Here is a 15,374-nt window from a genome sequence, read left to right on the forward strand (position 1 = left end):
AAAGCAACATCAGTGTTGGGTTAAGCAACATCCTTTAAAACAAAAAGGATGCAAATCTTCTGTGCAAGACAAGCCTAGTAAAAGAGATATTATAAATCTACGTGAAGCCCTCAAATTCTAAAGGGATATAAATCTAATTAAAGTGATATAAATCTAACTGAAGAAATAAATTGTAAATCCAGCCAAAATGATATCCATCTAAGGAAAGCAATGCAAATGCACTAGAAACACCATAAATAAAATCAAAGCAATATATAAGATGTAATGGAAGCAATCTGAAACCTAAATCAAGTGATATAAATATAACAGAATGATATAAAACTAATTAAAGTGATTTATAAAATGGACATTTCAAAAAGAATCACAGCCTACAGAAGATGAGAATAGCTGAAGAGAGGGACCAGGGTAGGTTTATGAGCAATAAAAACATTCTGCAGCTACAAAGAATAAACCAAGGTTAATTAGGTGCTGTGCTTCGGGGCGATCTCCAGTTGCAGAAGGGGTCGGGAAAGCTGCTCTTCTCCCAGCACAGCAGTCACAGTCGCTCCTGATCCACATGACACGAATGGCAAGGAAGCAAAACAGGAATGTTTTGCATGGGGTAAATGTAAGGTAGTGAAGATAATGACAGCACTGTTCAGGGGAACCCAGGAGTCTTCCAGCTCGAGGTCCTGAGAGCTCTGGGGACTGGACGCTCAGTTAAGCAGGAGTTCATGGGAACAACCGTAATCCCCTGCACAGCTGAGCACGCTCGTCTGACTCTATCAGACCTGACGCAGCAATGCGGGCTGGGAGCGCCAGCCTCGTGTTGAGGGTCGACTCTCGAAACAGTTAAGAGAAACTGGAATCAATTCAAGCCCAAAGCAAAATGTTAGGCACATTTTAGCCCTGATTTGCTGTGCAGCGATGCTGGGTGCACAGTGCCAGCACCCCGGAGCAGCCAGCGCAGCGAGAAGGACGAGCTGCTGGGTGGTTTGTGGCTTCCCCCTCGCCCCTGAGCTCCACAGAGGGGTCCGGCTTCCCTGCGGGCACGGGGACAAGCGCAGTCAGCCAGCACAGTCCTGTCTGAAATCTTTCCCCAGGGAGGTTAATTTCCATTGCAAACTTTCCTGTATACAGCGAAGCAGCAAAAAGAAAATTAAGTATTTGGGGATTTTTTCCACTTCAGTTTAGAGCTATAAAGATCTCCTTTCCCCCTTTGCCTTGCATGTTTAAAGGCAGAACCATCCCAAATCTTCTGTGTTCACAGAGAGAGCCAGTGGTTCATAACTTTCTCTTAAACTGGAAGAATCTAATTTTTTTTTTTCATTTTCATCCATTTTCACATGACATAAATGTCTAAGGATCTTTTGGTTTTCACTTAAGTGATTTAATAATTGACCTAATATGACCACAATGCAAATAATTAATAAGGCTGTTGCTCATCTTTGGAAAAAAAGCAATTGCGGTAAGCAGTCAGATATGCTCAAAATTCTGCTTTCCTTTAGCTAAAAGAAAGCTCTCTCTTTTCAGTCTAAAAAATAAAACATCCTCAATTCAGCTTTACAATTGAGCTTTTCCTTTCCAATCTTACTCCAGAGCAAAGTGCCATATGTTTTATACTTAAGGATTTCAAAATTTTCTTGTGCTTGAAAGTAATTTGGCATTTGAGCATTTGCAGTGGTCTGAATTTCATTTTCCCAGAGTAATGGCAAATATCTATTTTGTGGAAATTTACTGAAAAGCAGCACCCCCCTCCCAAAGCGCTCAACCCCAGCAATTTCAGTTAGAAATCAGCCTGGAGGGAAATGCAAATATTTTTCTTTCAGATTTAGTTGGAAATGTTTCCGATGCTTTCCTGGAACATTAATGCAAAATTAGGCAGTCTGTTGGACTGATGGGCCCACTGATTCAAATAGTTTTTTAAAAACCACCAAGTTAACCAAAATGTCTATTCACTTCATCTGTGGACAGATGTGTTGTGTTCTGCGTCGCCTAATCTTACATGGTCCTAAAGCTCATTGGAAATAGTTTTGTAAATTGTTATTTTATATTACATTACATTATATTCTTCCCATCAAAGCCATGTAACGGAACGGTTTGAAAGTGGGTTAAACAGCTGGGGATGAGGAGGGCAGAGTGGCTGAACAAGCCACCCCTACCAGGGCTTTTCGTAGCACACCTCTGTTTTAAGGTGCCTCCAGAAAAACCTCACAGAGCTCATTACCTGGAATCAAGGAGGTGGGCAGACATTCAGCATCACCGAAATTCAAGCCTGATTTAGCTCAGGGTGGACGGAATGAGATGTGCCACTTGGAATTAACAAATGAGCTGGAAATTAGGAAATAGGTCTCGTGACTAACAGAAGTTACACACCAAATCCAGAATGCACTCCCGAGAGCCCTGGTTGCCACAGCGGCACACCAATGCCTCCTGCTTTGCTTTGGCTCTCTGGAGCCCTTCCAATTGTGTGAATACAGCAATAAGCCTCAGCTACAGTCTGACATGACGCAATATCTTATACAGGTCATTAGCGTTATCCTTCCGTGCTAGATTTGCATGATTTTACACTGGGAAGGATTTTGCCTCTGCAGCTCGTCCTACGCTGAAATCAGATGTGAGGGACAGTGCTAGTCCCTGCGAGCATGGGGGCCAGGAGCCGGCTCTGGGGATTTCACATTGTGCAAATGCAAGCTGGATCCAGCCCGGCGACTTAGTGGAGTTGACGATTAGGCTGTTTCTCATCCTGTTCTTTTGCTGAGGTTGTTGCAATCAGTATTGAATACAGACGCTGCAATAGCCTTGGCGATACAATCAGCAAACAAAAGCCCTGAATCCATGAAACACTCACTCCGTACTGTCACTAAAACTTCTCCAGTGGCTACAGGAGGATGAGTGATGCCCAGACCAGCCTGAAACACAGTCAAAGCACCTTGGTGCATCGTGCGCCATGTGTGCAGACATAAGAAAGCTAATGATAACCTAGCATGCTTTGAAAAACGATGAGGATTGATTTAGGATGGGGAACATGGCTGGTTATTACAGCAAAGTAGATAGATGATGGGGTTGCAGTGACATTTGAAGAAGGACAAACAGGATTTTACTCATGGCCGAGTACTTCTGGGGCTGAGGCTCTTTGTGCTGCTGTTGACAGCACCTGCCCAGTGAGAACCTGGCACTTACCTGAGAAGCCCAGGTCTTGCTGCAATAAATGTAGTAAGTGATGAAATGATTGTCCAACCTGGAAAGAGAGATTTAACAAGACAAGGTTAAAGCAGAGAAACTTCATAGACTGTCAAGAAATTAACCCAAAACCTGTAAGCTAGGCTTGGTGAATCTAGAGTGGACTAGTTACAAGGTCCAAGCCAGGAGTCTGTTCCCATGAAGGATCTGGGGTGGTGGTGGCTGATGAGAATCAGAGTAGCACAGCTTATACAGGTACCTCTTGAACTCAGAGATGAGGGAATCAGTCAAAAAAAGGAAATATATGACCTTGGCTATGCGAGAGTCTGGCAGTGATACCTACCACCTTTCAAAGGGTGGGGATGTCCTTCTGCCTGTCTGCTTGTGGTGAGAAGGCTCCACAGCCACCCTGCTCCCAGCCCAGCATGGCAAGGGACAGAGCTGCCACACTGCCTCCTGGAGCCACACCGCTCACCCCCGAGCCTGGGGAGGGCACGACGTGAGCAATGCAGAGGCTGCTCTGCCTTACACAGGCGTGAGGGGCTGCTCCATGTCTGCTTGGGAAGGCAGATAAAGGTGAACGTTACCTTTCCTTCCTCCCCAGGGAAAGCTGCAAGCTCCTGTGCAGCAGGGTTGTGGCAACGGGCTGGCCAGTGCTCAGGAGGGGTGTCACTTTCCAGCTTTCTGGAGCGAAGCTGGCAGCCATCACCCCACGCTGTGGGTTTCAGTGGAGGAGAGGGAGGGGTAGAGCTGGTTCAGGTCCAGGTTTTAGTGCTAGCTTCACCAATTGATCGCAGCTCTTGACTAATGCTTGTAAATCTTTGCTGGGTGCTGCCAACAAGCCATCAAACTAGAGATGACAGAAAGAACCCCCCCCCGCCCCGTGCCAGTTCCTGCAGTCCCTCCTGCAGCTCCCCAACCCTGCTGCTGCTTTGGCTCCAGCTCCCGGGTGTCGTTATCCCAACGCGTGGCTCCTGGAAACAGTCCACACTCCCTCATCTCTATCTTCCTAGCTCAAGGTCCTCCTGCCTGATGTCCCTGCAGGCAGTGAGATGGAGGCAGGCCAAGGGACAATCTGTTCCTCATTGAGGTCATCCTGCAGCTTGCAGCTCGCTGCTGATGTGGCGTTTGGGGGATGGAGTAAAAAATAATAAAACAAAAAATCTCTTCCTTGCCTGGCCTCAGTTCCAGTGCTTGCTGGGGGACTGATAAAGCGTGGGAAGCACAAGGCCAGCAAAGGAAACCTAACTCTTCCAGGTGATGCTTTACACCCCCCATCCTGCTCCCAGACTGGTGGCTAAAAGCCACGGCAACTCACCAGCTGGGCACAGCACCAGGACCTTAGAGGAATATTTTCTATATCCCTAGCCAGACTTTCCAAGGTAGTTTTCTGTTTTTGTCTGTCCTCCAGTTATTTCAGGGAAGGGGCTCCCCCACCCCGGCTCCCGAAGGCCCCCTCATGCTGGGAATCTCTCCTTCCCTACAGCCCAGCCGAGCTGCTGTGTCATTTTAATGACCCAGCTCTAAGCGCAGCTGCCGAGCTCAGACAGCTTCTCGGATTCTGGTGAAAAATCACAGCTGTCTTGAGAGTTTCCTGTTGCTTTGCCTTCTCCTATTTGCCCACCCCATTAAGGAGGTGGGGAAAGCAGGAATGCAAAAGCTGAGAAGTATTCAGAGCTGGGAAGTTTTTTCTTCCCTCCAGTGCACCAAAGGCAAGATGCTCCTGCCTTCCCTGTCTGTGGCATGTGGGAGAAACCAGCAGCATCTTTTAAGAAGCTACCTGTTCCCAGATGCCAGAGTTCCCAACCCTCTCTCATGAAAGAACTGGGCTCTGAATTTCAAATACCCCAAAGTCCAAAGAGGTTTGGCTTAAGCTGCTACTCTGGAGTTCAGGATGCGTCCTTCAGTCATGCTGTGGAGTAAAACCAGAGTCCACTGTTAAATAGTGATTCATGAAAGCAGAGAAGCGTGAAAGAAAACAGAAAGGGGGCACGAGAGCTGGAGTAAGACAGAGCTACTGCTGGGAAGACTGGGAAGTCCCTTTTGTGTTCCCAAGGCACTGTGACGTGAAGCTCAGAGTTTGGCCAAGGACACAAGATGGTCCTGCTTGCAGCTGCCCTGCCAACCGCTTCCAGGCTGGGCAGCACGCGGGTCACCAAGAGCGCCAGGCCTGAGAGAATGCATCACACTGTTTGTGGGGCACTGCTGCGAGGAAGTCTGCAGCCCAGAACTAATTGAGCGGCTCTTAGCACTGGAGAAATCACATTATATTCCCTTCACAGCTCGTGGGGCAGGATTGCAAGAGAACAAGAATCCCTCACTGGGCTGGAGCCATAAAAGGGTCAAGGCACTCTTGTCTGTGTTAGCAAGAGAAGAGATACCTTTGCTTGAGATAAGAGGCACTAACCACAGCGGGAGGGAGGCAGAGCCTGGCACTTTGTGCTCTGCCTGTTCAGAGCAGAGGCGGGAGAGCAGAAACTCACCAAGGACGTGCTGTACCCTGGCGGGGTGCACAGAGGGGTGCAAGCACGCTCAGAAAATGCTTTTGCAACAGGGGGCTGGATTAGTAGGGAAAGCTGCACCCCTGGCGATGCCAAGCAGGTTTGGGGCACCATTGGCAGCAAAGCCTGGGCTGTGGAAGAGAAATTTCCCCTTCCTTCCCAGTGACACTCCTGCTAGCTGCCCCAGGGACAGGCTGGGGGTTTCCCTGGCCCTGACCAAGAGCTGCTGCCATGGGAAGAGGCCAGCCCAGGAAAGCAGAAACGACCCCTGTTCTCCCGCTCAAGGAAACCATCCTGCTGGTTTATGATTCATGGTTATGGGAGTGGGGAGGCTGGTATGTGCATGTAGCCTCTTGCGTGCTAATCACAGTGAGGATGGGGATGGGGGAGGTGGGAAGTGTAGGGGGATGAATTCACGTTCCCTGGCGTGAAGAGATCCAGACAGCCCGCTGAGTCAGCGCAGGGTCAGCAGGGTAAGGCCAGACAGGCTTTGATTCCCCCAGCAACTGGCTTTCAGCTGGTGCCTTCCCACCACCCAGCTCAGCCCCTAGCACAGGAACCATGTATACAAGGGGAGCCACTTTATCCCTTCTCTCTTTCTCACCATAACCTTAGCTGGAGCCCTTCCCCACAAATCACGTGGTGAACATGGCTCCATTTCAAGGGACAAAGTGCAGGAGTTTCTCATTAACAGAGAATGAAAACTGCCTGCTGTGATCCAGCTGCAGTAACTCTGTTGGAGGAGGGAGAAAAATCTCTGTTGGGGAAGGAGGTAGAAAAGGAAATCAAACAAGCACAACTGCCTCACAAAGCCTGAGCCAGGAGCTCTGAGCCCTGTAGTGCTGCCCCTGCACTTCTTGCCCTGTACACCCTGCTGAACCTCCACTGACGCCAGCATGTCATGCCAGAGAGGACCTTGCTCTGCTCCCTGAACCTCTTGGGGGACCACAGCTGCAATGACCTTGACTGCCATGTAATGCCCAGCAAAACCGTTCTGGACCACACAGCATCCGTCTGGGGCTTCCCTGTCTTGCCCAGTCACCTACAGCCCATCCCAGGATGTCAGAAGTGGGGAGCAGGAGCAGCACTGCCTTCCCAGGGTATTTAGGAGCAGGGAATGCAACAAAGAGGAGGAGCAGGAGAAAGGGAAGCGGTTGCTGTAGTGTTTACATCTCCCCCTGTTCTGCCCCCAAAACGAAGAAACTGAGATTTGATTTCCCTGAGGCAGCTCCCAAAGAATTTACCCGGCATTCAAAGGAAAAGGCCTCTTTTTTCCCACCTCCAGACTTGGCTGCAAAACGAGCCTCTCGCTCTACAAGGGGAAAAAACCCCATATTGTTAGTGAGAACCCACTACTGCCAAACAGACCGACCCACGTGGGCCCAGGGCTGGGAGTGGGAGTCAGATAGGGAGGGAATAAAGTGTCCCTTTTTCTGGTGCATGGGTTGCCTGGGCTGGGGGTGATGCATGGTTAGCATAAGTGGAAAGGTCAAGTTTTGTAACAGCCTGAAGAGGGGGATCTCCCTTCTGGGGGAGCTAGGGGAGGAATAAGGAGCATCTGATGAGCAAACAGCCAGATAATCATTGACTCCCGTGTGGCTTTTTCACACTCCAGGGGAAAGGAGATATTACGGTCGGAAGGGCTAAGTGCACCGCATAACCTGGTGAGAGGATGGGAGAGCGACCCAGCCAGCCTCCTTCAGCAGCAGCAGATTTCCAAGCCATAGAGATGAAGGAGCAGACAGGGCAGAGATGGAGGAGGGGAACTGGGTGGTTGTGGGAGAGATGGGGTGACAGCACAGGGCAGAAGAGAAAACACTGTCTGGATAAAGTGGGAGCACTGTTTTCCTTCCGCTGCATTGGCGCAGCACCGGAGAAATCCAGTCCCAGGGGAACTGTTTGTAATTGTTTATGGTGAAGTGAAACAAGCTGCTTTCCTTTTACCCCCAACACACACATTCACTCGCTGGCACTTTATGCGGCAGCTAATCTAAACGGAGAGAGGACCTGCCAGCATCTGCTGTAGCTTCCCTGATCCTCCCCTCCCCGCCCCAGGGGAAGTTACAGACAGAATCATCCTTGCTTGTCCTCCCAGCAAACGCCTCTGCTTTCCCTCAGGAAGAGGTGGTGGTGTTGGCCAGGGTGGCATACCCTTCCCTTCCCACCTCCTGGTAGAACCTCTTGTTGATGGTGAAGGGCAGGTTGCAAGAGACAAAGCCCTGATCCTATTGCCATGGAGATGTTAATTCAAGCTGAGTTCAAAGGAAATTGTTCCAGCTAAAGCTAACAAGCCTGGCAGGAAAGCCCTGCTGTCAGTTGAAAGAGGCCAGCTTCTCGTAAAAGGGGAAAGGAGGTGGGGTCAGAAAGAGGGGCCCCCTTCCAAAACACCAGTTCCAGATAGACACGGCCCTATTCCCTGCCCTTGAGCAAAGCCTCCCCCCGGCCCCCCCCCAAAGCCACCAGCTGTGAAGCAAGACAGCAGAAGATGCCAGGCAGTCTTCCTGTGCCTGGACCCTTACAGAAGAGCGACAGGGAGGCAGGGGACAGAGGAGCGAGGAAAGCAGCTCTGCTGCGCAGGGCAGACGTGACAGGCATGCGCTCAGGCTGCTGGGCCCTCCCGGCCAGGTCACTCTGCTATGGCATGTGCTGATGACAATAACGAGCGCTGGTCCCGAGCAAGGCTGGCTGCCTCCTGCCACGCACCAGCAGCCACTGGAGGCGGGGGAGAGAGGGAGCCCTTGACAGGGGTGGCAGAGCTCCTGCCCTGCTGCCACGCAAGCGTTAAATGCACCATGTGATGACCAGGGCAGGATGGGTCTTGCTTAGCTTGTCACCAAAGTCATTCAGGTTTTCATACAGCCAGTGCAGTTTCATGCTTTAGTGGAAGTATTCCGTTTGGTGTAATGATTAATCCTGGCAAGTGAGACCTGTCGGTGAGTATAAAACCTTGTGTTCATGCCTGGTGTTTAGGTTGAGCTTCATCTCTGAGAGAGGGGGTGAACCGTCTCTGAGAGAGGGGGTGAACGTTCGCAGCCGATGGGTGGGACTGCCCTGGTCATTGTCTGGCATTGCCGGAGGGCATGGGGGTCCCTACAGAGCACCTGGAGGGAAGGCAGGTGTGCTCTCCCAAGCAAAACATCCTTAAATAGGATCCTTGAACAGGCACCGAGGAAGAGATTTGTCGGGGTGCGAGAAAGGCAGAGGCTGCAGCTCAGGGTGGACGGGAGGGAGTGCAGAGCTGCAAGGTCAATAAACAGCTTTGAAAGAGAGGATGAAGCAAGCGGCTGCCCACCCCCTCCCCTGCCCTGCAGGAGCACTTTGAACATCTCCTACCCTGAGTCAGAGCAGGAGCAGGCCTGCTTAGCGCAAGATTTGGAGGAGAATTATGAGCAGCTCAGCTTAGTATTAAAGACATTAACTGTGGTTTTGAAAAAAAGAAAGAACAAAAACCCCAAACTCAGAACAGACTCTTCCAACTGAGCTCGAATATCTTCCCATCTGCTCCTCCAGTGCCAAGAGGTGAAGCAGGCACTGGAGTCGAAGTGTGCTCCCCGCCAGCCAGGGCAGCAAGAGGAAGAGAGGAAGCTTTTGTCTGTACCACGCAGCCCTGGAGAAACTCCTGGCTGGCAAGGAAGGACCCCGAGGGAGTCCTGTGCAGTCCCTGGCCACTTCTGGACCCTGAGGTGCCTGCAGGCCTTGCAGGAAACTGCTGGCAGCACAGCTCCCCTCCCACTGCCCCAGCTCCCTTTCCCTCCTTCCCATCTCCACTGCCTTCCTCGCTGCTTCTCTGCAGCCCCTTCCTCCTCTCGCAAGCTCGCCCTGCTGCTGGGCTCAGAACTACTGCCAGGAAAGTGGCAGGGAGCAGTAAGAAAGCGCTGACAGCCAGTTACTACTGCGGGTTTCACATCCTGCTGGTTTAGCAAGACTTGGGCCCTCTCCCACCTCTTCCTTTTCTTTCATCTTCCCCTGCTTCCAGGCCGTAGCTTGAGGCTGCAGTTGCTGCAAAAACAGGAGAAATTTGCTAACAGACAGCAGAGAGATTTCCCACAAATCAGAGCAAAAAATGTTTTCTCTGTCTTCTAACTTTTTTTCTCCTCCTCTCATCATGCCTGTCCCCTTTTCCTGCCACCTCTCCCTCTCTCGGACTCCTTTCGGTGCCAGCTGGCTTCTCGCCTCCCGTGTCACTGCAGAGAGCAGAGGGGCACCTCCCGGAGCAATGCTGACTTTTGCCCTGCTCAGCAACGTGCCTGAGCAAGAGTGGAGAAAGTAAGGAAAAGGGGAAGGACAGACTCGGGTTACTGTGAGCTATTAGGGTAGCGAGAGCAAGAGAGCGAGCGTGTGTGCAGTGAAGCGGAGGAGGAGACCTGAACATGCTAGGGTCAGAAATAACAGCAGCGATACTTGGCGTCTCTCTGGCCTTGTTCGTCATTGCACCGTAATCTCAAAGATGGGGTCACAGCCTGCCCGTGGCGGCGCAGCCCAGCGGCAGGACAGCCAAGAGGAGGACCCAGAACCCGGACTTTGGTCGGAATGTGCCTCTTCGCTGTGCAGTTAGGAAGCCTCCTCCAGACACTGAAGGGCATTGGTGCCACCGATGAGCCCGACCCCCCCACCTTGCCTGCTCACCCTGCCTCAAACAAGGTGGCCAGAGCACTGCTGAAGCGCAGCGAGCTCCCCAGTGACCCAGCGAGGAATCCGTGTAATCAAACTGGGGGTAAAGTACCTCTGTGGCCACTGCTCCCAGCACAGGTATAGGTGTAAGCTCATCATCATCAGTACTTCTCAGAAGCCCTTTCTCCTCCCCCAGGAACAGGAAAGGATCTGCTGGAGTATTAGGAGAATCACACACGCCCTCACTATAGCTCAAGCTTCATCCTAAAGCAAGCTAGAGAGTTTTCCCCCCCCCAGGCTGAATCTACAAGTTGAATTATTTTAGAAAAGAAAACCAAGTAGTTAGAAAAACAACTAGTCCCTCCTAGGCAGCCACAGTTAATTTCATCTTCTATTTATATATAGCCTTAACATACTTCTCTCCTGCAAAATTTGCTCAGACATCCTGCTAAGGAGTGAGGTAGCATTGCTGTAGTCACCTACAATAGTCTCTCCCAACCCCATCCTTTTTTAGTTGTACGTATTGAATTAGGTGCTCTGGTCCTGTGATAATGCTGAGGTGACAGAGAGTTGTTAAAAACCCAGCGGAAGGATCTATGGCTTCCACCACTCTTCTAGACCCAGAGAGAAGGTATTTTCCTACATACCCCCCACCAGAAAGTGAGCTCTGAATTTTGCTTCTACCAGGAACTTGGCAATTTCCCTGTGAGTACCTTTGCCTTTTTTCCCCCTGATGATTAAGTCCTTCTGAGGCAATATTTAGACCTGCCTTAATCTCTACCCCATGCTGACTGCAGAGCATCACCATTTCTTCCTTCCTTGCTCTTTTGCACCCGAAGAACTTAGGGCTGGTTATTTTAATGCCCATTGCGAGGTTAGTCAGCTTGGCTTTCGACAGCTCTCATTGATTCCTCCACACACCGACCTCTAAGCTGCTGCTTTCTCTGCTGATCTGGCCTGTTCCTACATCCCTTGCAGGCATTCTGATTACTGTTAGCATCCTTTTGAGGTGGTTATTCATCTAGCTAGAACTGGAAACCTCCCTTGGAAGGTGTCCCCACCCCCCCCACCTCTCAAACATTTTGAACTTTGTTTTTTTGACTTAGAAAAATTGCAAGCCTCCTCTGAGCTCCCGAGTCCAATTTTCATTCCTGTGGATTTCTCTTAGCCAACAAGGATTTGCCTATTTGAAATCAAGAACCGTATTTGCAGGCTTTGTTTGCCTTTCCATTTCATTTTAATTGAATCAGCAGCTAATCTCTGAATCCAAGGTTACTTTCTCAGTGTGGTGCCCTTGTCGCTTTATCAGAACCCAGTCCAGGGCAATACCTTTCCTCACTGGTTCAGTGAACGCTGGTGAAGAAATTTACTCACTATCACATGCCATTTTATATTCACTACTGTTATTGGTGACATTGATTTTTCATGCTAGATAAAAGACTTTCACTTCTTGAGTAAGAACACACTTTCTCAGTCAGTGTCAGGTGAATAATTATGCAGGACTCTCTGTCCGTGTCCCAGTCTGACTTTGGAAATCTACAGCACAGCCCCCTCACAATGCCAGGACCAGCCCATCTTTCTTTGCCCACCAGTCTTAAGTCCAACAGATTCCTTTCACAGCATGTCAAGACTTGAAGGATTCTCGCTATAAAGGTCTGTATTGCCCCTTCTACCATATATACCTTTAGGGAATCATAACCATTTCAGATCTCATCTTAGAGCAAGGTTGCCAGCTAGCCTGCTGTTTCTGCACCTCTTCAGACAGATGTTGCATTGCATGGTGCAATACATCCTCTGCCTGGAAAGCAGGGCACACTGCAAATGGTGATGAAATGCAGTTCCCTGAACTAGGGATCCACTGAAACCAGGGTTCAGCACAGAACGGACAAGGTTTTAACTTCTTTCTCACTTCTAATGCCTCCAGCTCCAAAAAGCAGAGTTAAAACCCAAGCGTCTATGCTTAGATCTTAGTTTCTGTTAAACCTTCCTCTCAGTCACTGTAACAGCAGCTACTAGATACGTAAGTGCAAAGAGCTAATGTGGACACAGGGCCACAGTACAAAGCATGCTATGCGCCAGCACCTTGCTCTAATGCATGGCAGGCGTCGTGAAGCGATACAGCTCTGTGGTTACATCACTGCAAGAAACAAACAAACTCAATCAGTGCTGAACACCAAGTGGATTTTCTTTTCTCTCTAAACTGTATGTGAATTCCTTTCTCAAAAGCTTCCCTATCACCTCCTGATGTTTCTGCCCCCTCTTTAAAGCATTACTTCAGGCTGCTAAGGTGGGCATCAGGCCAGGATGCTGAATGATACTGTTTGCTTAGTTTAGTACTGGCTCCTGTCTGGAGCAGCCCTGCTGGCTGAACAAACCGTTTGTGGCCATATGTGGTGTTATTTACATGGGGAAAGGAAGAAAAAAATGTATCTTTGTGAAATATGAGTTAAGAGAAGAGAGAGACACACAGGCAGAGCAGGGTAGGAATGTGCCCATCTGAGAAAGTCATCCCAGCCCAGACTGCAGGAGGAGTTCGCACAGTGCTCTTACAGCAGGCTGTGAGGGTCTGCAACAAAGCCTCATCATGGGAGAAGAAATTGGACAGACTTCTGGAATCGCTGCACGGAAGTTCTGCTACCAGCTGGGAGACTAATTTAGTTTCTGTTTTCCCCCCTTTCTCCGCATCCTCCCTCTTTCTCTCTTTGAATAGGAGAGCAACGTGGCCAAGGGCTCAGCTCCAGCCGGATCGTACAGGCTTGGACGGGGCAGGCTGGGTCACTCCGTGGAGGAGTAAACACCAGGGAAAGCTGAAAGGGCTTTCTTTAGGCTGTGCTTGCTCTACAGTGCTGAAGAGCACAGGAAGCACTTGAAATCCCCAACAGGTCCCAGCCTGTCTGCATCCAGCTGCATTCCCTGTTGTGAAGTAGAGCAGCCCGAGGACTGCTCTAAATCCCACAGCAGCCGTGGCAGGTAATGAAAGCGGAGACAGGCAGGGGCTGAAGCTGGCAAGTGCTCTGTCATCTTCCTGCTGCTTCGCACAGCAGTACTCCCCTCTCTGCCTGGTGCCCAGCAGCAGCGTGCAATGCTGTCATCCCCAGCACAACCAATCCCTTCCCCACACAGCCCGTGTCGGTACCCTGATGCGCTTGACGAGAGATGCTGTGCCAGTGCAGGTGCCATCTTTTGGAATAAGATGTAAAACCAACTGTCTGAAAGCCTGGACTATAAAAGTTCCCTTGGCAGCTCCTGCCAGCGTTATCTTCCTCCCTCAGCCAAATTCCAGGTTAGAAACTGAACAAAGCAGTAGTGATGAGCTGCCAGTATTTTAATGAGCAGTTCCCACAGATACCTTCCCACCTCTGCGTAGCAGGTGCACACATGTGCTCCCAGAAAGGGAGCTGTATTTACTTCTCACTTGTTCAAACAACAGCAGTTACAAAAAATCCTCTCTAGTAAACCATCACTCAAGCAGGGAAGTGGCTGATTTGGCAAGGAAATTGTCATCAAGAGCAGTTTGCTGGGGATGTTTACACTGTGTTTCTGAGGGTATAATGAGTGTGCCGATAAGATAGTGCAGGAACTAGCTGACTTGAATGAAGGGGGAATATGTTGATGGGGAAGCTGCTAGCTGTATTCTGCAAGGTGTTTGGGAAATACCCTGCTGGCAACCCTACAGAGGCAATAGCATTTATTCTTGAGCATTTACTTCATGCTGCTTACAGAAAAGGTCTTTCTAGGACAGAAAAGCAGGACTGGGAGAGCTGGCGTTCCCAGGATTATGTTTTTCTCCCCCAGGAAGGAATCTGGGCTGTTCTCCCTGCTGTAGACCTAACTATCCCTTCCCAGCATCTGGGGCGTTCCAGCGGGGAGGAGAGGAGGAGGTTCTGTCAGACTCCCAAGGAGCCCTGGGGTCCTGCTGAAAATCCATCTCGAAGGCGCTGCCCCCTGGGGCGCGGCGGGGCCGGGGGGTCGTGGCGGCAGCGCCCGGGAAGGGCGGCGGGGCGCGGGCAGGTACCGGAGCGGGCAGGTACCGGAGCGGGCAGGTACCGGTGCGGACAGGTACCGGAGCGGGCAGGTACCGGAGCGGGCAGGTACCGGAGCGGGCAGGTACCGGTGCGGGCAGGTACCGGTGCGGGCAGGTACCGGAGCGGGCAGGTACCGGTGCGGGCAGGTACCGGAGCGGGCAGGTACCGGTGCGGGCAGGTACCGGAGCGGGCAGGTACCGGTGCGGGCAGGTACCGGTGCGGGCAGGTACCGGAGCGGGCAGGTACCGGTGCGGACAGGTACCGGAGCGGGCAGGTACCGGAGCGGGCAGGTACCGGAGCGGGCAGGTACCGGTGAGGCCCCGCTGCGCTGCCCGGCGCTGGCAGCGGGGGCGCTGGGCTCGCCGCTCCCGCAGGGCGCGGAAGAGCCGGGCGGATGATGCGCAGTGAAGCTCCTTCGCCCCTGCCCGCAGCACGGGCACGGGGAGGGCCCTTTCTCCCTCCCACCGGCACCCCCAGGCTCGCCAGGGACGGACACGGCCCCGGGCCGGCCCAGGCAGCCCCTCACCACCGAGGGCGGGGACTTGGGACAACACAGCACCCCCCTCCCCCTGCCCAGCCCCGGACGCTGGCTCCGGTCCCGGGCGGCACAGGCGGGGCGGGGAGGGGGGGAGGCCGGCGCTGTCCCGGGGGGATGGCCAGCATGCCCACGCTTCCTTGCCCCGTGGGCTCCCGACACCCGTGTGCGGGCCACGGAGGACACCTAGCGGCTGGCCAGCAGTGCCGGGCTGCGCTCGCCCCACCGCCCCTGCCCGCGGGCACCGCGGCGGGAGGCTGCCCTAGGGATGCTCCCCCCAGGGATGCTCCCCCAGGGGTGCTCCCCCAGGGATGCTCCCCCGCGGCCGCTCCCCTCTCCATCTCCAAGGCTTTCACCCACGCCCCAGGCTCGGGGAAATGGCGCAGTCCCGTAGCACAGAGGGGGAGAGTGGGGCTCAGCACCTGTGGCACCCTCCCGTGAACCCAGTGGACTCTGGGGGAGGTTGTTTGAATGCTACGTGGTGTGGGCATACGGTCGCGGAAGGTCAGCGAGGAGGAAGCACCTCCTGCATACCCCCGA

The 15,374-nt window shown here is 52.0% G+C and overlaps 1 protein-coding gene across 3 annotated transcripts in view; it reads left to right on the top strand.

Moving 5' to 3' along the window:
- The first annotated feature begins 8,205 nt into the window (after window positions 1–8,205).
- Window positions 8,206–15,374, top strand: part of TRIM29 (tripartite motif containing 29) — a 43,424-nt gene continuing 36,255 nt past the window's right edge. For 2 of the 3 annotated variants that reach the window (XM_037410057.1, XM_037410058.1), the window contains exon 1: window positions 8,207–8,596. The gene's annotated coding sequence lies outside the window, so the exon portion shown is untranslated. Of the gene's footprint in view, window positions 8,597–15,374 lie in introns of all 3 variants that reach the window. The other variant, XM_037410059.1, reaches the window with a different exon arrangement.

Source organism: Falco rusticolus, chromosome 16, assembly GCF_015220075.1.
Source record: "Falco rusticolus isolate bFalRus1 chromosome 16, bFalRus1.pri, whole genome shotgun sequence".
Classification (NCBI taxonomy): Eukaryota; Metazoa; Chordata; class Aves; order Falconiformes; family Falconidae; genus Falco; species Falco rusticolus.